The sequence below is a fragment of the Spodoptera frugiperda genome, chromosome 26 (genome assembly GCF_023101765.2).
Source record: "Spodoptera frugiperda isolate SF20-4 chromosome 26, AGI-APGP_CSIRO_Sfru_2.0, whole genome shotgun sequence".
NCBI classification, from domain to species: Eukaryota; Metazoa; Arthropoda; class Insecta; order Lepidoptera; family Noctuidae; genus Spodoptera; species Spodoptera frugiperda.
The window spans coordinates 9888714-9910483 of record NC_064237.1 but is presented as its reverse complement, the minus strand read 5'-3'; the positions used below and the strand labels follow the sequence as shown (position 1 = coordinate 9910483).

The following is a 21770-nucleotide window of genomic DNA, read 5'->3' as shown; positions in this document are numbered from 1 at the left end:
CTATCGAGGTCGGATTTGTACGTGTAATCCATACAATTGGCATTTTACAAAGTAATTTATGTTTATTATGTTCCCCTTCGATGTGATTCGGTTTATTTTTGGCCTGTATTGAATTTACAATAATTTATTCATTGGTTCTACTTTACCTATGCGGTTTGTTCTACTTAGCAATTTATCGCTTTTGAGATACATGTAGCTATATCAACTTATATTTCAGTTTTCAGTTTGATACCTAAACCAAATGCTGAAGGTATTAATATACTTACTCAATCAATTTTCCACCACTCCTAATCTGCCAAAGGCCAAAGGTGCGATAAGTATTCAGTAGACTTAGATGAGATTATGGATTTAGGGTAATACAGATAAAATTGGAAAAGCGTATTCTAAAATCTTCTTCTGGTTATATCAAGTCGAAAATAACTATATCAATTATATTTTTGTACCTAAATACAAATGCCATGCCTAGTGCTTCTGAATACCCAATACATAACGTCACGCCTGTCTCCCATGGGGGTAGGCAGAGACAATGGGCTCTTACTTACCTCTTTCGCTTCATTGTCATCAATCTTTTCATTCATGGTCGTCGGTTCTGAATAAACATTTCTAAGCCATTAAAAAAGCTTACAAGTTTTGTGATAAATTAGTCCTTATTAAAATTCAAGGTCAATCAAAGTTGGTCGCTAGAAACGTCAGCTTGTTCGAACAGAGAACTAACTAACTTATGCAAAAACGTGTCGTCTATCTACTGGCGTTAATTGTGTGTGACTAATGCTGTGGACAATATATTACTTATCTTTCTCTAATTTCTTACCAAAATGGTTTCTCACAGGTATATACCTTGAATACCTTCAACCGTGCGCAGTGGGCGTCTTAACAAGCCACATGCCACGGACCACAACACACGTTTAACATCTACTTATTTGTAAATCTTATTTAACCTAAATAGAAAACGTGATGGCGGTCATGTCAAAAGAACTGGAATCATAAATAAACATCTGGAATAATTATACAGCACCTCGTCGTATCTAAAAATAAAATCTTCAAAGTAAAATCTACATCCACTCTTGACCATTTATGTTATAAATCCCATTTAATAGGGGTGAGGCTATTGCCATATACTGCGCACTATACCAAATCCGAAAAAAAAATGTTATACTTTGCCCGACCCGGGAATCGAACCCGAGACTCGCACTTATGATACTAGTAAATATATAATAATTATTATAACTACTCTACTAAATACTAATAAGTATAACTGCATTTAAGCAAAAGTAAGTAATAACTTATGCTTATACACAGTGCCTATGTACCTCTAATTTGTAAATGTATTTTCTTATATACTGTCAGTATATAACTATATAAGTATAATATAAATAAATAAATAAAGGTCATACCGTCATCACAAAATTTCATCACAGAGGATAACCGTTTATCTGTGAGTCAACCACTTCAGTTACTGATTGGAGATAGCTTTTCTGTTGATTTAGGATCTAGGGTAGTGGCTGATGTTGATTGTCGCGTACCACGTAAGTGTTGGAATAACTCGAACTGATGTTGTATTTCGCTACTCTGCAATAGGGATGATGATGGGGTATAAATATTAAAAAACTATAGATTCCGTCAGTTAGGTAATAAAAAAATTTTAGACACGTACTTTTTTTATTATTTTGTCCTATAAGATAACAATACAAACTTAGATAAAACGAATCAAAGTTTAGGAGTTAGCAAATACGTCTTTTCTGCGTATAAAACGTACCTAGAAGTAAAGTCACACGATATTTCAAATATCGTCAAAAGTATTTTGTTTCCGTGAGAAAATAAAAAATACGTGTGTAATGTTTCAAAATAATCTACAAGACGATATTAAAATAAAAAATCATCAATCCTATTCTGTATATAGGTATGTACCACCCTTAAAATACTTAAGGTTACAGTCTTTTCGATCCCAAAATACTCATTAATAATACGAGAAAGTAAATAAAACCACGTCTTTAATTAATGACACATTTATTGAAAAATACATTACCTATATAAAACCATAATAATTAGGTAACATATATATTTTTTTATGGTATAAGCCAGTAAACGGACTGACGGATCACCTGATGATAAATAATCGCCGCCGCCCCTGGACACCCGAAACACCACAGGCGTTACAAGTGCGTTGCTGGCCGTTTGGGGGTTAGGAATTTAGGGGTTGTTAGGATCGTTTCGCGATGGCCAAGTCGATTTATTTTATTTAAAACGTAAAATAAATGTAATATCGATATGATAACAATTTACATAATAACTTAAGACAGAAGTCTCTTAAATAGGGACTAAATAAAATAACCGACTTGGTATTACATTGATCTCACTACTTTTTACTGTAGGAAAACTGAGGTGCGAGATTTGGGGATATTTTTCAGAATGTTTTTGATGATATCATATATTTAATGTATCGCGAGTCATAAATTCATTGATTTGTTTGTGTATCGTGAATGGCCTAAACTTGATGATTATTATAATTTTTTTCGAATCTACTTTTAGGCCTGAAAAAAAAAACAATAACATTATTAAAAAATAAAATTTTGGTCAAACACTATCATAATTTTTAAGGGAATTATGAAACTTTTAACAAGTTTCATATATTTTTTATCTCAATAGGAACACAATGTCTAGAAAAATGTTAAAAAATTCTATAACCTATACTCTTGGCTTAGCTTATCAATATTAGTATGTTACTATGAACAAATTAATAAACACACAGGAGAAAATCCTAGTGTGGAGCAATGTTAACAAAAAATAAAGTACACCTCCAAGTCAAACATTTTTTTTAATTTCATTTATTTATTTAAAAAGGTTTATGCACATTAATACATGAGTCTTTCTTTTTTCTTTTTATGAAAAACGTTGCCCGAAATTAGGATTTTCTCCTGTGTCGTGGGTGCATTTACAAACATACAAGTTCACATGCACATGACACCCAGACCCGAAACAATAATTTGTGGATCACACAAAGAGTTGCTCCGTGCGGGAATCGAACCCGCCACACGTTGCACGGCAGCCAGTTGCCCAGCCACCGCGCCAACCGTGAAGTCAATGGGTGGACATAATGCCGATGGCATTATCTGCTCGTCTGATTCTTGGGTGGTGCAGAGAAAATAAACAGCACCATTTACTATCACAGATAATAATATTGAATTACTCACTTAATGAAGTGATAACATTCAGTTCCAACTCTAATAGTTCCAGGTGGACAGTCATCCGGTCCCATGGTATCTAGAGTAGCGAGAACCACTGACACTACTGCCATAAGCATAACGATGGCAAAGAGGTAGAACTTCATATTTGTATAATTATTGTATGTCCACTTGTCTCGAGACTGCACTGATATTGTACACTACAACAGAAATAATTTGTTATTTATACCGACTTAGCGAAGAAGGTGAAGAAATAAGACGCACTTTAGGTCTAAAGTCACAGAGATATGGAAGCGTGTGCAATTTTTTTTGTAAATAAAGATGTTTTTGTTACTACACTTTACTTATCATCAAGTCAGTAATTTATTTTTGATAAAAATGTCATTTGTTGGTAGGTAACTATAAATCGTTGCATGTTTACCCGTGGCTTCGACTGTGTAAATATTGTACCTACATACTTAATTTCGGTTTAGGTACTAAGAGAGCTTTTCACATTGAATTAAATTGTTTACTTATAGTGCAAAGAATTTGATTTTTAGTTAAAAGCGTTTGAGCGGAGCGAGTTTCAAAAATGAGTTAAGTTTTGAGTGTTGAATTTTAAATTTATATAAAAACTATCGTGTGACACCAATGTCGGTACTCAAACGCCACTCAATTTTAAGTCGCTCTCAAAAATAGTTCAGTCCCTATAAATTCTTTATAAAATAACAGAGACAGCACAATATTTAAGTACAACTTAAAATTAAGTAGCCTTTCAGTATTCGGGGGTAAATTAACTAAAAATCAAGGTTGATGGAGAAAAGCTCTAGCCTACTGGTAGAGTAGGCTGCGCGACGTTGCCGTGTCTGCGCACGCTGCTCATGATGAAGTCCCTCTGTGACTCGGAACTGGTAGAGCTTTTCTCAATTAATTTACGTGACTATACAGTTATTGTTATTTATTTAATTTTAAATAAAAACTTGACTCAACACTTCAGTCTTCATAATTCTACACATATAATCTCATAATCTATACAAATAATGTATAGATTTATAGAGACTGAACTATTTTTGAGAGCGTGAGAGACTTAAAATTGAGTGGTGTTTGAGTATTTGAACATTGGTGTCTCACGATAGGTTTTATACAATGTGTAACAAAATACCCATATTCATCAAGAAGCCCTGATGAATACAGGGTGAATAGAATCTCTACACAAAATTTCAGCTTAAAATACGTTTAACAAAAAATTAGTACCAAATACTTGATATCGCATAGTTCTTGATTTCAAATCATACAAACGTGTCAAAACACTACAGGGATCACTAGCTAATATTACAAAACATTTCTTCTGTCAATCTGATCGCCTAGTACCTGTCTAACTAATTTTGATTCGCACGCCGGCGCGATTTGTAAAATTCATAACTTGGTACCATGAAAACATGAGTTTAAAAAACCCTTCCCGTATCGTTTGTTATGTTATCTAGAAACCGTGCAATTGATATGTATACCCCCTTTTTGTTACACGTTGTATAAATTTAAAATTCAACACTCAAAACTTCACTCATTTTCGAAACCCGCTCCGCTCAAACGCTTTTAGCTATTTTGAAATCAAATTCTATGCATTATAAGTAAACAATTTAATTCAATGTGAAAAGCTCTCTTAGTACCCAAAACGAAATTAAGTATGTAGGTACAATATTTACACAGTCGAAGCCACGGGTAAACATGCAACGTTTTATAGTTACCTACCAACAAATAATATTTTTATCAAAAATAAATTAATGACTTGAAGACAAGTAAAGTGTAGTAACAAAAACATCTTTATTTACAAAAATTTAGCACACGCTTCCTTATCTCTTATTTCTAAACCTACTTCGTTAAGTCGGTATAAATAACAAATTATTTCTGTTGTAGTGTACAATATCTGTGCAGTCTCGAGACAAGTGGACATACAATAATTATACAAATATGAAGTTGTGCCTCTTTGCCATTGTTATGCTTATGGCAGTAGTGTCAGTCGTTCTCGCTGCTCCAGAATTCCTAGGATGGCAAGCGGGGTGTCCACCTGGACGCGTTAGGGTTGGAAATGAATGTTATATGTTACACAAGTGAGTAATTTAATATTATATTATCATGTAAATGTTGCTGTTTATTTTATGTATTAACTAGCTACTTCCGCGCGGTTTCACCCGCTCTGCTCGGCTCCTATTGGTCATAGCGTGATGTTTTATAGCCTATAGCCTTCCTCGATAAATGCACTATCCAACACAAAAAGAATTATTCAATTCGGACCAGTAGACCGGAGATTAGCGCGTTCAAACAAACAAACAAGCTCTTCAGCTTTATAATATTATTAGTATAGATGTGCATAAACCTTGTTAAATAAATAAATGAAATCCAAAAAATGTTTGTTTTGGAGGTTTCTTTATTTTTTTTTTTAACTTTTCTCCACACTAAGATTTTGTCCTGTGTCTTTATTAATTTGTTTATAGTAACATACTAATTGACAGGCTAAGCCTGAGTATAGGTTATAGAATTTTAATTTTTTTCTAGACATTGTGTTTTTATTGAGATAAAAATATGTGAAACGTGTTAAAAGTTTCATAATTCCCTTAAAAATTATGATAGTGTTAGACCAAAATTTTAATAATGTTTTTGGTTTTTTTTTTTCAGGAAAATAGCAGATTCGACAAAATATTATGATAATCATCAAGTTTAGGCCATTCACGACACACAAACAAATCAATTAATTTATGACTCGTGATACATTAAATATATAATATCGTCAAAAACATTTTGTAAAAAAACCTAAATCTCGCACCTCAGTTTTCCTACTGTAAAAAGTAGTGAGATCAATGTAATACCAAGTGAGTTATTTCATTACTCTCTCTTTAAGACACTTCTGTCTTAAGTTATTATCATATCGATATTACATTTATTTTACTTTTTAATAAAATAAATCGACTTGGCCATCGCGAAACGGTCCTAACAACCCCTAAATTCCTAACCCCCAAAAGGCCGGCAACGCACTTATAACGCCTGTGGTGTTTCGGGTGTCCATTACCTAATTATTATAGTTTTATATAAGTAATATATTTTTGAATAAATGTGTCATTAATTAAAGACGTGGTTTTATTTACTTTCTCGTATTATTAATGAGTATTTTGGGATCGAAAAGACTGTAAACTTAAGTATTTTAAGGGTGGTACATACAGGTATTTTTATTTAATTTTATATAAAAACTAACGACGCGCCCTAGGTTCGCATGGGTGCAATGGTGATATATTACACAAATAAACCTTCATCTTGAATTACTCTATCTATTAAAAAAACCGCATCAAAATCCGTTTCGTAGTTTTAAAGATTTAAGCCTACAAAGGGATATAGGCACAGAGGAAGCGACTTTTTTTAAATTATGTAGTAACTTAAAATGTAAGTATATTTCGTTTTAACTAACTTTAGTCCTTAATATTATGAGTCCTTGTCGTGACTAAACTTAATATTAATTGAGTAACGCACAATACGAAATATTGTAAACAAAATAAGCTTCTATAATGGACTGACTGCACAATGAATATCCGTTTATTGAATTCTCTAATCTAATTAAGACGTTAGACAAACAATAGCTTTATCATCCGGCCAATGAATCACGTTTTCCTTTCATTCTTGTTAATTTAATAAAAAATGTCGTATAATGAAATTAATGGACGTCAGGATGCCAGTGTAACGGCTGGTTTTATTACAAGTTGCAATGATACTATTATACCTTATTATACCTAGGTATTATAATAAAATTAAGAAATAACTGAATACTTTTACGTGATTACTTACTTACATAAATAAATGTAGCGAACGATTGACGTAATATGCTCCCAATCAACTACGGTACGCACTAAGTCAGAATAACGTAGCGTGTACAGTTTTGGATAGCGTTTAGTTTAAACAAAAGCGTTTGATGGGAGGACTATATAAGGTTAGAGCTCAATTTCTGGCTCACAAATGAATTTAAAGCCCAGTTAATTTACCAGTAACTTAGCATTATATTAAAACTATTTGATAATAATCGATAAGTTAACTATTATGTTTTTGCTGCCCATGAATATAATCCTCTAGGATAGTTTGAATCTTCCGGAGCTGCGGACTACCTAGCAGATTTACCGGGCTCCGGCTCGTAAAGCAGGAGTAGGAACAGGGTGGTTTTTAGTCAGTAAGAGTCTGACACTCCCTCTCACCACGCCTATGGCGAGAAGAGTCATTGGTTGATTTTCCACCTTAAAAAAAAAACATGGTTTGAATCTATCCGAGATCCTCATCATATAATTTCCTTAGTAAACCAAAAAATATAATAATTAATTAAGTATGTCTCACGAAAGTTATAATATAAAAATAATCCACAAGTGCGAGTTTCCGGAGAAACCCAGTTAGTTGTTCCATTATTCTCAGGAAGGAGAGCTCTCCAAAAACACTAGTGTAATTAAACATTTTCCTACATAGACCTTAACACACTTGTGATACCTCTCGTCTCTCAGATATACTTTAGTTACAGTAATCGTTTACCTTAAGACGCCCATTTCTCATTCATGACGGTGCATTCGAATCCTATCAACAGCAAAGTACCAATTTGAAATCATCGTGAGGAAACCTGGACTTAATTATAAGTTTGAAATCGCCAACCCGCACTGAGCAAGCGTGGTGATTATCGCTTAAACCTTCTCCGAACAAGAAGAGGCTTTTGGTCAGCAATGACCAGTTATATGCTTTGGATGAATCGCTTGCCATCAGAGAAATTTTCAACTGCGGTAGTAGTATCAAAAATAGGGCATGTGTTAGTATTTTACGAAGCAGCACCGCGTGGGGCCAGCAACATTTTTCAACATGTTAATTCGGATTATGATAACTTACCCCATTTGCTCAGAGAAACATTTTTTGTTCAGCAAAAGACATATTTCAAAAGATAATGATAACTGCGACGTCAAACTCGCCTAGTGCGTAATACCGAAGTAGAAACAATCTTAGTAACCTACGAACTCAACTGGTGAAACGTCTGCCACCGCGATGGGGAATCCGGCTCAATGATTGATGCTCTGTTGGTTTAATTAATCTTGCTCAAGTCGACCAGCCTAGCTTGATTACTAAGAGGTAGCACTTGGGAGTATTTGTCGTAAAGTGCCTCAGTATGGGAGGAATGCCGGCTGAAATTGAAACATTCATTCTCCGAGCGAACGTATTTATTAAGTTCAAAAGTTTCGTAATTGAGTTATTAAGTTCTTGGTTTCAATTTATTATTTTGTTTGAAATTACTTGTTCGATTTTAAGTTTCTGATGGGTCGCAAAATTTGACTTTATTTGTTTACTCGAATAACTCGTTTTCCGATTTTTTACTCTGATATTTGAAATGGAAATGTGTCCATAATCAATCACATCAGACTTAAAAATACAAAAAGTCAGTGAATTGAAGTGGGTATATAAATGAAACCAGTCTCCTAACGCATTCAGGTTCAGCTTTTAGAACCAAAGTACATTTGCATGTTATTTGATTTAAACTCCATAATGTTGCTTTTTCAGAAAAATAATCTATAGTGCTTTATATCAATACGCTTTCAGCTCTCACAGTCTCATTAAAAAAATTGTAATAGAACCAATCCCTAACCAATCTAAACTCTCTAGTATCCAAAGTAAAGATCCAATCAAAATCCATTTCAAGATCCTTTACAACCCAGGACCTCAAACCTCACTTATCTAAAGCTAACGTCAAATATCTAAAGCTAACGAAATAAACTCCTGTAACATAGGTCAACAGGGCATTATCACATATCGATGTAAATATTCTAAGGTCGCCGAGAAATCGACACTTCAATATAGAAGTCCCTGAATACATTATGCTAGAAGAAATGTTTATACACCATTGACTCACTTGACTTAAGGTCCTTTTTTTTTTTTTTTTTGAGGGGGGAAAATCATCCAATGACTTCTCCCGCCTTGGGCAAGGCGAGAGGGAGTGTCAGACTCTTACTGACTAAAAACCACCCCGTTCCTTCTCCTGCTTTTCGACCCGGAGCTCCGGTAAGCCCGCTAGGTAGTCCGCAGCTCCGGATCAGGCATCAGCCCTGCTGGGCCCCATCTGTGGTGGTCTGATGGCTCTTTGAGGCGCGCGCGGAACGCGACGCGCCGCACGCACGGGTCTGGATCTGTTCGGGCGGCGAGCTACCCTTGCTCGCCGTCCGCAGGCCCGCACTTACGGTGGCCGGAGATCGTCTCGCGATCCCCTACGCCCGGAGTGTTTCTCGCGACGGCTGAAGTGTGAGGAGGTTTGTTCTCTCACGGATACCTCCTTAGCTAGCATGACTGCTTCGCAGAAGGAGGATGGCATCCCAGTCCCTCTCGCTCCGCACCATGGCCTGAACCAGTGCCGGGCGCGAGAGGTGTGTCGCCGACCAATCCCTGAGGACTTGGCGGTGCTCTGCCCACGCAGGGCACACCGTACCGTATGTTCTACCGTCCTAGGGCGGTCCCCACAGTGATGACACCCGGCCGTTTCCTCCCGCCCAATAAGGAATCCTACCGAAACTCCCATGTCCGGTAAGCACCTGCGTCAGGCGGTAGGTGAAACGCCGTGGCGCCTCTCTAGCCACTCCTCAAAGAGGGGACTTATATGCGATAACAGCGAGCCCAGCCCTCGGTTGCGACAGTTTGCTGCCATTCCGACTTTAACTTAAGGTCCTGTGTCCCCTAGATGGGGCAGAGAGCGTCCACAGAAGTTCTCTATCGCGGCTGATCTTGAGCTTCACGCTTCACCTCGCTCCACGTCATACCAATACCCACCGCTTCTGCCAATATGGTACGACGCCAGGTCTGGCGAGGGCGGCTATGTTATCTTTTTTCCTGGGGATTCCATTCCAAGTCTTGCTTGGGTATGTGGTCAGGATTCCTTTGGAGCGTGTGAACAGTTAACTTCTATGTGTGGCGTTTGATCTAGCTGTCGATCGGACTTTTACGGCATCTGTCCAAATAGTCTTAGTAGAAATTAATGCCTATATATTGAGCTTACTTTTGCCCATGACTTTAACCGCATAGAATGATGACTTTAGACTATTTTTCTTAGTTTATTTCATCAGTTGCAATATATACCATTTGTATTCGGAGAGCCAATAATTCGGAAATACCTATATTCTTCTTGCCAGTCACAATATTAAACACTTTTAACCAATAAGGCAGTTCAGTTAGTAAAAGAGCCTAGAGATATAGTTTTATCTACTACAGAGCTTAATTATCGTGCCAAAACACCTAATATGTTCAGTCCCGTTGTAATCCAACTAATCAGACATTAAATTCCAACACAAAATGATTATAACCGCAAACTATTTGACCGGCGATCAATTGTTAACACGTGTAACGATCCGTTTAGTGCCAGCATCCGTAAACCGCCACTAAATAGCGTTAACTGTTCCCAAGCACTTCATGGTAATGTGAGTTGTCTCATTTGTAGAGGACTGTTGGTGATAATTGATGAGACGAATGATTAAAGATGAATATTAATGATTTTTTTATGGAATAAGCCGATAAACGAGCAGACGGATCACCTGATGGTAAGCAATCGCCGCCGCCCATGGACCGTTGCCGGTTGGGGGTTAGGAATTTAAGGGTTGTTGGGGAATTGGGGATCGCGAAGATTGGAAATGCAGTAATTGGGCCTCCGGTAACTTCTCTTACACAATGCAAGTTGCATAATCTGATAAAGAGTTCATGTTTTGAACGTGAAGTCTGTGTTAACAACCACTGTAATGGTAGCCGAGGCTCTAAAAATGCTGAGACGGGTTTAAAGAAGACTTTGATATCACCACTACTGATCATATCAGTTTGTTGGCAAGATGATTCCAATAAATATGACTTAAAACATAATACTTGGGTAACGACGAGGAGAGTGACTAGTTTTATTACAGGTTCAACTTCTTGAGAAATAAACAAACACAATATGTGTCCAAAAAGTTTTTTCATGTTCGATTATAGCAGTAAAAATTTGTGCGTAATACTAATACTAGCTATACTAATATTAGCTTTACGGAAAAGCAATGAATTATTATCATAATGAAACTGAAAATGGTCACATATTTAAGCTGCTTAAGGTCATAAAACCGCCCATAAAATTAATATGACATCATTAATTAATTGGTGAAAACAGTTTGCGTTATGTTAAAATGATTACTATATCAGTTAACATAAAGTTCATAATTGTTTTTCTAAGCGCCAGTTTCACCACCTTCATATAAGTGAACCGATAACCTTATGTGATAGATAGTGCGTACAAATTACGTTCTTAATTCAAATTTATCTGATACATAGCGGCCGTCCAAGCAGAAACTGCTGTTGTTTGAAATAGGTTGCTTATGGGCAGACGTGCTTCATCGTAGGCTGCATCATCACTTACTATCAGGTGAGATAGTGACCAAACGTTGACCCATTAAATGTAAAAAAAAAAAATTGCTGACGCGTGCTTTGTCATACCGCGACATGGCGAAGCAAAGCGCTGAAATACCACGGAATCTAAGCAGCTAATGTGCGCTAGCTGACAGCAAAATCCCTTGCCATACCGACCCGGTTTGCGTAGGCCTCTATTGCAATTTGACCTACAGATAAATACTTGAACTTATTAGCCAATAAAAGGTCAGACATAACATAAAAAGGTTTTGATTGGATCATGCAAAGGTCGCAGGTGGCCTATCGACCTTTGGGGCTAGTTTTATTCGATTGAAAAAGAAAACGACGGTCAGAAAGCACTTTAAGCAGCCATAAAGTCAACCTCTCATGTCCCTAACATTTGGGAGCGTTAGTTTGCCGAACGAATTTGATGTCACATAAAATTATGAGATTGGACTTCGAATGAACATTTTCGAGAAATTGTTCATGTAGCAATTTTGGCTTATTATTAGTTTGTTAATGTTCCAATTATTTTTCAATGATAATATAAGACTATATTTTTTATTAAAAGTCTTTAATAATTCATGCCTTCATTCATGGTTAATAACATAATAACTGTCACGTTTCAGAACCAAATATTATTGTAGTAAGCATTTGATTTTAAACTACAAATAACAATCATTATCTTCACCGCAACGTTCTTAAATTCAAGAGCAGTAGCTGCATTATAAAAAGAAATACAACCGGAATAAACTGCATTGGATACTGCCCAACAACTCTGGATAGATTATTCACGATTCGAATGGAAATAAGCATCCTAGCAATCTTTTTGTAGGAGGAACTTTTTCAAAGTTTTAAAAAACATTATGCGAAGGAATCCAGGTCAGATATATCTCTTTAAACTATTCATAAAGTTGATAAATCTTAACTAGATATCGAAGCTAGTTTGCACCTTATTTTAAAGAAGATTTTCTTTTCTTATTAAACTATGCAAGCTTAGATTGCAACGTCATGCTTTTTATCGCCGAAGGGGTAGCCAGAGGTGCCGCAATGGTAATGCCGCTATACAATGTACACCCACATTTCACCACTTGTGTTATAAGTCCCATGTAATAGGGAGTGAGCCTATTGCCATATACTGGGCACAATTCCAAACTCCGTGCTACTAAGAAATTTTCGAAAATCCGAAAACAGCCTTGTAATACTGTGCCCGTCCCGAAAATCGAACCCGAGACCCCTAGTCTAGTGGCACTTACGACCACTCGACCAACGAGACAGTTAGGCTTTGATTGTCTTAAACTACAAAAAATCAAAAAATCTACAAAAAAAAAAAATACAATTTTATTATTTCACGTGAGGTGAAATTATTTAATTTTTTTACCTATAAAAATCTTCTCTTGTATCCCAAAACACACACAATCACATTATTTAAAACAGCATCATTACCCCGCATTCATCTCTAACAGACTGATGATATAGCTGTAAAGATACGATAGGTAGACGGGCTAATTAACCCTCCAATTGCCGAGTATGGACGGCAGCGTATGCTTTCACATGCAGTCTGAACACGCTGCGATCATCTGATTGTATGTCAGTACCGACTCAGCCACAGAACTATGTTCGTGTATAAACTGGAAGTGGCATTTCATAGATTTGTATAAAGTTTTCCTTGAAGATGAAGAAGTGTGTTTTAGACTAGCCGACCTAGTGCTTTTTGTCAAACTACTTTTAGCGTAGATCTGAAAAATGTTGGAACAAAATTATGGTTTTATGTATTTTTTTTATGGAATGGGATATGGACTATGCGGATTTTAATTCAACGTTATCTTACAAACATTTTAAAATTCAGTGGCACTACACTGAATATGGGTCTGATTTGCGTTGGGGGAACCGTACCACAATAAAGAAAAAACAAGGAAAGGATAATAAATTATCATGTAGAGAAGATTATTTAGACACCACTGACAAAGGGTGAAGGAAAACATCGTGAGGAAACCTGAGCCTTATAATTTATACTTGGAACCTTATAATTTCTAATTATAAGTTTGAAACCGCTAACCCGCATTGAACAAGTGTGGTGATTAATGCTCAAACCTTCTCCGTGTGAGAAGAGGCCTATGATCAGTTGCAACTTATAGGATGTTGATGTAATGTAGAAAAGTAGTAATATATATTAAAGTCAAAGTCAAAATAAATAGATAAATACATAAGCTCTTTTTTTGAAGTGTAGACTCGTGGAAACCTTTTTACAAAGTACCTACCTATATATGTTAAAATTATTTATTTCAAAACAGTTCGTTCGTATCGCTCACATGGGATATTGACTAAATCAACAGCCGTCCTCTTTTTCGCATGATTCCACATACACCCTTTGTGTAATTAAGTGGAAGACTATTCCGTACATCAAAACGTTTCTGGTTCACTTAATACACTGGAATGTTTGATCGGAATCTATTCGGACCCTTTGTCAAGGTCATTTTGCAATAATATCGTATCATAAAGAAAATATAAAAAAACTAGCTTCTGCCCGTGGTTTTACCAGCGAGAAAAAGAACCACTGTGTATTACTCAAGACCATAATGTTTCTCTGTTCTAAATTTCATCTCGATCCCTTCAGCCGTTTTGACGTGATTGACTTACAAACATACAGACAAACACTTAAACTCACAAACTTTTACAATTATAATATACGTTATTTAATAGGGTAGTCTTATTGCCTAAGTTTAGAGGTAAGCAGTCTTTTACAATAATTAATACAAACAATGTACCAACAAAAAGATACTAAAGACGAAAGAAAACATAATCAGGAAAACTGGACGTAAAACCTTGTTATACATAATTATGTTTATGTATGTACTTTACCTTGCACGGGACCACAGGGCCCCGGACCTTTGGAAGGCGTACGAGGAGCCGAAGCCAACTCGCAGAGGCCCGTTGAACAATTTTAATCTAAATGTAATGGGACATCAGCCGGCGATTATCACTGTATGCGCTATGGAAGTACACCAAAGGACAATTCTCGGTTGATGCAGGACTATTGTGATATTTGGTAAAAAGAAATGATAGGGATATGGGTGTGGGTGGCTGTGGAATAGTTAACCGGTTAACTATGGGGACTATGGCCCCTGCCCCTGACCAATATTGAAAAAGACGGATAAATTATGTATGTATATTATTACCATATCATATTTAATTTTTCTTTATTTTAGTTTTAATTTAGGTTTTATTTCTTTTTAGGTATTTTTAACGTGTTTTGTTTTTGAGGTATTTTTTTTTTGTTGTAAATAATTTAGTAAAAAGGTGTAGAATTGCTTATATAAGCAAATAATTTAATTGACGTTTACCAATTTAAGCTATTCAAACTATTATTACCATTATAAATGCGATTATTCGTTTTTTGTTGATTTCTGATCGCAGACAGCAGGTTGTTTTAATAATATGATTTTTGTGATAACCTCCTGGCTGGGAGATTATGGGTATTCAACTTTGTAATAATATACTTACATAATACGATACTACAATAGCAACGCAGTTGTGAATGTCGAAAACTAAAACTTTTTATTGTAATAGAGTTATATATGTATGTAGTATACGAACATACTTACAATAATTTATTGAAAAGTTATTATGGGCAAGTTCCCTTCAGCATAAGTTAAATTTATTTTATTCGTTGCATGAACATATAAAAATTAAATAAAATTAATTGAAATGAATGGAAATGAAATGAAATAGAATGAAATGAAATGAAAAGCAAATAAATGAAATGAATTTATTTTTAAAATAGGTTACAAAAGAACATTTTACATGATTTTATTGTAACTTTCGTGAGACATACTAAATTAATTATTGTGTTATCGGCTTACTCACGTAATGTTTTGACGAGGAACTCGACTAGTTTCAAGCCATGCTAGAGGCTCATATTCATGAGCAGCATTACGCGACACACGACGCGGCGATTGTCGCACTGCTACCAGTAGCAGATAACATAATAATTAATTTAACATTTTACATGTTAAAATGATTGTAAAAAAAATATCTATATGGTGTGGGCTATCAAGTCAGTGTCTCATCTAGTAAGATTATATCCTTGATAGTTCCAGTTTGATTGATGGTGTGGCGTATCAGACGGAGTGATGCCGGATCATCGTGCTAATGATTGATTACAGCTCAACGTCCAAGCTTCTTGACTACCTTTGAACTTTCAATGTCTTGTTTTCCTCCTAAATATGGTTTCATGTGATAATTTATTATTAACACTACTTTATTTTACGACTCAGAATTGGAGTACGTACGGAGTTTGGAGACGTGTTTTGTTTTTTTTTATATACAACGTGTAACAAAAAGGGGGTATACATATCAATTGCACGGCTTCTAGATAACATAACAAACGATATGGGAAGGGTTTTTTTAAACTCATGTTTTCATGGTACCAAGTTATAATTTTTTCAAATACGCGCCGCTGCGCGAATCAAAATTAGGTACTAGGCGATCAGATTTATAGAAGAAATGTTTCGTAATATTAGCGAGTGATCCCTGTAGTGTTGTGTTACGTTTGTATGATTTAAAATCAAGAACCATGCGATACCAAGTATTTGGTACAACATTTTTTTTAAACGTATTTTAAGCTGAAACTTCGTGTACAGACTCTATTCAACCTGTATTCATCAGCGCTTCTTGATGTATATGGGTATTTTGTTACACGTTGTATAGACTATGTTATTTTCCTGCTCGTCTGCTCATTTTAGCGATGGCCTTGGTAGTAAGCAATCGTCGTCATCCATGAACGCTTGGAAAATCAGAAAAATAACAAAAAAGAAAACCAGCCTTTTGGGGACCCGGAGCTGAGGACAACGCAACAGATAACCGATATTCCAGCTCAATGCAGGAGAAGGAACGGGGTGATTTTTAGTCAGTAAGAGTTTGACATTCCCTTTCACCTCACCCAAGGCAGGAGAAGTAGTTGGATTATTTTAGGGTATTGGGCTCTAGTTTCCTCACTTACATGGCGAAATACTACGTAAGTTTTGTTTCATTAGGCGTGTAACATTCTATTGGGTAGTGGTATCATGCCTCTCAATCTACTCATGCTAAAGCATAGCTTTGACCCACTCTTCTTCTTTCTTCTCTTTGTAGATATACACTTCGAAATTCGAAAGAGTTTAGGTGAGTTAAAACACAAAAACTCAAAACTCAAAGTATTTCAGTCAGTAAGATGTTTGCTCAGTACGACTCAAAACCAAGTTAGGCATTAAAATAAATGTAATTTTTTCCTCCTTACATCTGTAAGATTACTAGGGTCACATGTCATTAGTGCAAATATTATTTACTAAAAATTATCATTTTTTCAATACATATTAAACCCGTGACTTTGAGTGAGAAGACAGTCGAGGGAACTCTAAACTGTGAGCAGTTTAAAATAGTTACCCAATGTTTAGGTTTGATTAATTTACATATATTGATAAGAACTTTACACCTAGATAAGATGTGATTGTCATTAAGGGCTCCTCAATAGATACCAGTGGCTACCCTGGGTTTGGACTTGAATAATTTATATAACAATATATTGATGGGAACGTTACACATATGAGAGTTACAAATAGTATAATCAGACCCATCGAAAAATTTTAATACTTACAGATTTATTTATTTTTTTGACGTTGCCCCACATTAGGATTTTCTCCCGTGTCGTGGGTGCGTTTACAAACATACAAGTTCACATACACATGACACCCAGACTCAGAACAACAATTTGTGGATCACACAAAGAGTTGCTCCATGCGGGAATCGAACCCGCTACCCGTTGCGCGGCAGCCAGTTGCCCAGCCACCGCACAAACCGTGCAGTTATTTAAGAGTTTATTACAACAATGAATGATACCTACCTAAATATAACTTGTTCGATATTAGCACAAACAGAACAACGAACTTTTTTAAAATAACTTATTTTGTACTAATAGCTATTGTTTACGGATATAGATAATGCAATTATATCATTTGCCTCTTTACTGATATAAGTCTGTATAAATAGGGAATGCGTTCTTCATAATTCGTAGTATCAGTGCAGTCTCGAGACAAGTGGACATACAATAATTATACAAATATGAAGTTCTACCTCTTTGCTATTGTTATGCTTATGGCAGTAGTTTCAGTGGTACTGGCTGCTCCTGGTGGACTGATAGTTCCACCATGTCCATTAAGAAACCAACGTGATCGTGCCGGAAATTGCTATGAGTAAGTTAATTTCTTCAGCTAAATGTTTCTTAAGACAAGCCCGCCACAACCTCCCGAAAGCTACATAGCATATTGATGGGACTGACACAACACAATGGTTAAAAGTCTCTAAGAACAATAAAAACTGTGTAGTTTATTGTAGCACTGAGCAACAATAAACACAGTTTTTCGTTTTCTATTTGTACCTTCGGGTGGTAATATAACCCACTAAGGTGTTTTGACAACTGATAGTTGAAAAAAATCTTTTTTGTTTATTGGTGTAGAAAATGATAATAGCGACTTCTATGTTTTATCAATAAAACCACATCGCCATTCTGTTTTACCGACTAAGCGCTAAGTATCGATACACTTGTTAGTTATATAGTTATGAATGAGTGTTTCGGTTCCCCCTGAGTTTCACTTACCCCACCTGACCTAAATGTTTCTTAAGACATGCCCGCTGCAACCTCCCGAAAGCTACATATTATATTAATGGGACCGATGCATCCCATTGGCTAACCTACGCCACATACGCAGCAGATAATTTTCCAAGCACTGCGCTCACCATGCTGTTTATTAATCTAGCCTTCTAAACTAATAAATAAAATTGGAGTGTGTGTTTGTAATACTGAAATCAGATCTTTAAAATTACGTAACACATTTTTTTTTTTAAGTAGATAGAGTCATTCAAAGAAGAGTTTAATAAGTATTATGTATTAGTATTTAAATGAATTTTAAGCGTGCAAAGTCGCGGGAAAAAGCTAGTACTTTATAAAAATATATATATATTTATTAGTATAAAGGTGTATGCAATTAGATAACTAATTACATACTATTTAATAAGTTATGTTATATATTAATAAGTTATGTTTCACTTACTGCCGTACTCAGAGTCATTTAATGATCACTTAAACTATTCCTTAGTAACGATTTTGTTCCGAAAACAATAGGGTAGATGACTAATTTTTATTTTAATGTCCGTCTTGTAGATTATTTAAAAATATTAGACACGTATTTTTTATTTTCTTACGGAAACAAATACTTTCGAAGATATATCAATTTGAAATATCGCGTGACGTCACTTTAGAGTACGTATATACTATAGAGTCTATAGTGACGTAGTTAGCTCCCACTCCTAAACTTTGATTCGTTTTATCTAAGTATTGTTATCTTATATGACTAAATAAAAAAATAGGTGTCTAATATTTAATTATTACCTAACTGACGGACTAATTACATTTTTAATTTTCATACCCTGTCATCATCCCTATTGCTAAGGACTGGGTTAAGTAACCATTATATGACTCCGAGTACGGCGGTTAGTTCTTTTTTTATGGAGTTGAGTTTTTTATGGAGTTTCTTGCTCGTTCTTCTCCATTCGAAGCAACACTTTGGAACGAGCGCCTAGCTTCACTGACAGACAGACTGACGGACAATACAATTTGACGTTTCAAAAGTGCCTAATTTAGGATTAATTGAAATAAATGCTTTGACTTTAACAACGTTTTTTTTTTCAGCCCTGATAATTAGTACAGAGTTGTCCGACATATTGTATCATTGACAACAGTTATGAAGAAGATGTGATCAAACCCTTCACGGCTCACAACAAATCACAGAATTGTAACATCAACAACAGTTTCTAAAAATGTCATTACTCAAATAAATGTACACATTTTACCAATGGATTTTATTTACATATACGTTGTCGTATATGGATTACGTTTGCAATTGTTTTTTATACAACAAAACCTGAATGTCATATTAGAGAATTTGAAATGATAATCAGGGAGACCTATATAAATATAAATGGTTCGTACAAACAAAACATTTTTTTTAATAAATAACAATGCCTAGTTATCTACCTACATATACTATACTATATAGCTTTAGCTAGCGGCTTCGCCCGCATTGCCGTAGGACAAATAGTGACATGTGTGTAATTTCAGACCATAAATCTAGGGTAGATTTATGGTCTGTTCTAAATATCATTTTTATCATTAACATAAAAAAAACACTACATCTCAATCTCTTCAGTGGTTTTGATACAAAGGAGTAAGAAATAAATATACATACAAACTTTAAATGATAAACTGGTCAAATCTACACCACGACTACGCTCACAGGTGTAGCTAGTAGCTAGCCCCATCCACTAAATACCTTATCGCGGTAATAATATCATCAACGGAAAGTTTACGCTGTAACCTTTAAACCGAAACAACAAGTTTACTACTAATGTGTTTATATTGAATAGTCATCAAGACGAGACGCCGAGAAGGAGGTAAAATTCAAATTAATAGAATCGACACGAACAAAAATACAAGTTGAGTAAAAATAACAAAATTGATATTGTTATTATTCAATTTTACACTGCCGCATGCCGGTGCAATAAATCTATAGTCAAATCTATGACATCAATAGTTTTGCATACGGAACATATCATTTATTATTGTATGACTCGCGCTGTATAATTAAGTTTTGCTTTTTTATTAGTATAAGTCTGTATAAATGAGGAATTTGCTCTCCAAAGTTCGTAGTATCAGTGCAGTCTCGAGACAAGTGGACATACAATAATTATACAAATATGAAGTTCTACCTCTTTGCCATTGTTATGCTTATGGCTGTAGTCTCAGTGGTTCTCGCTGCTCCTTCTTTTATTAAAGACCAGCCGTGTCCATCTGATTCCACATTCGAACAAAGTGGCCCGATTCGTTGCATCCCCAGGTAAGTTGTATTTTTTCTACTATACATATATTTCTTAAGACAAGCCCGCCACAACCTCACGAATGCCCATCTATTTAATTGCAATAATCGTTCTATTAATCTTAGTATAGATTTAGAAGTAGGAAGTAGTTATTTATCATAAAATTGTTAACTACTGACGCATGAAAAGCCTCATGATTGTTGATGAAGCGAAGGATGTATATGAGATTCATAGCAATTGTTATTCTGTTGTCTCCGTCTACCCCTAAAATAAGTTCTTCTATATGTATACTTCTGTAAATTACGTTTCACTTAGTCCTATTTTTAACAATGCTATTTTTTGTTTCGCAGGTTTTTTAAGGAAGATGACGATGAAGACCTTGTATGAAGACATTCACTCCAAATTGCTCACAACAAATCACTGATTTTGAATATTAATAGCAGTTTCTGGAAACGTAATTAGAGAATCCTAAACAATCTTTCATTCCTTAAAAAATCAATACCTATTCCATAAAAACCGAAATAAATGTACACATTTTATAATTGGATTTTATTTATATAGGCCTAATTACCCCCCTTCCCTATCCCTGATTCCCCAACAACCTAAACTCCAAAATCCGCCAACGCAATTGTAACGACTCTGGTGTTTCGGACGATGGCGATTGCTTACCATCAAGCAATCCGTCTGCTCGTATACCGATTTATCCGAGTACCATAAAAATATACGTACCTTTTTTATTAATGTGTCATTACTTAGTTACACGTCATTAAAAAGCACAGAGCATCATATAACCGAGAATTCCGAAAATCAAAAATATAGTATTGTGAGACCAAATAGAATTGGAACGAATCAATCACAATTAGACTAATGTCCGAACCTAATGAAATTAGTTGCAAGCCGCTAATCAATTCCGTGGTTTGTTTTCAGAGAGAACGGTTGCTCTGATACTAATTAATATTTTTCTATTAAAACATGAGACATTCTAAAGTTATCTGCCACGGCTTTAATGGGGATAATGTTATTTTTAAAGATTACAATAATAATAAATATAAATGACTAGCTACTTCCGCGCGGTTTCACCCGCTCTGCTCGGCTCCTATTGGTCATAGCGTGATGTTTTATAGCCTATAGCCTTCCTCGATAAATGGACTATCCAACACAAAAAGAATTATTCTTACAATTACACGCTATCACTTGCTATGAGTCCTATCATATGGCCATTTTCAGCACCCACCCCAAACCATCTTGACATAAGTAAAAGTTACTTAGCGTGACGTAGCACTA

The 21770-nt window shown here is 35.4% G+C and overlaps 5 long non-coding RNA genes across 5 annotated transcripts; 3 read left to right on the top strand and 2 right to left on the bottom strand.

Annotated features, from left to right (window-relative positions):
* Positions 1-1990: 1990 nt before the first annotated feature.
* On the bottom strand, positions 1991-3503 carry LOC126912477 (uncharacterized). Its single transcript, XR_007707178.1, has 2 exons — positions 3192-3503; positions 1991-2531 (listed from the first exon to the last, which is right to left on the bottom strand). It is a non-coding gene; the product is annotated as an uncharacterized LOC126912477 (long non-coding RNA).
* A 1572-nt stretch (positions 3504-5075) lies between these two features.
* Positions 5076-20484, bottom strand: LOC126912480 (uncharacterized). The gene is made up of 2 exons (XR_007707182.1): positions 20379-20484; positions 5076-5141 (listed from the first exon to the last, which is right to left on the bottom strand). It is a non-coding gene; the product is annotated as an uncharacterized LOC126912480 (long non-coding RNA).
* Positions 5084-6284, top strand: LOC126912476 (uncharacterized). Its single transcript, XR_007707177.1, has 2 exons — positions 5084-5269; positions 5835-6284. It is a non-coding gene; the product is annotated as an uncharacterized LOC126912476 (long non-coding RNA).
* On the top strand, positions 17179-19462 carry LOC118264767 (uncharacterized). Its single transcript, XR_004782705.2, has 2 exons — positions 17179-17806; positions 19303-19462. It is a non-coding gene; the product is annotated as an uncharacterized LOC118264767 (long non-coding RNA).
* Positions 19881-21028, top strand: LOC118264766 (uncharacterized). The gene is made up of 2 exons (XR_004782704.2): positions 19881-20506; positions 20837-21028. It is a non-coding gene; the product is annotated as an uncharacterized LOC118264766 (long non-coding RNA).
* The last annotated feature ends 742 nt before the right edge of the window (positions 21029-21770 follow it).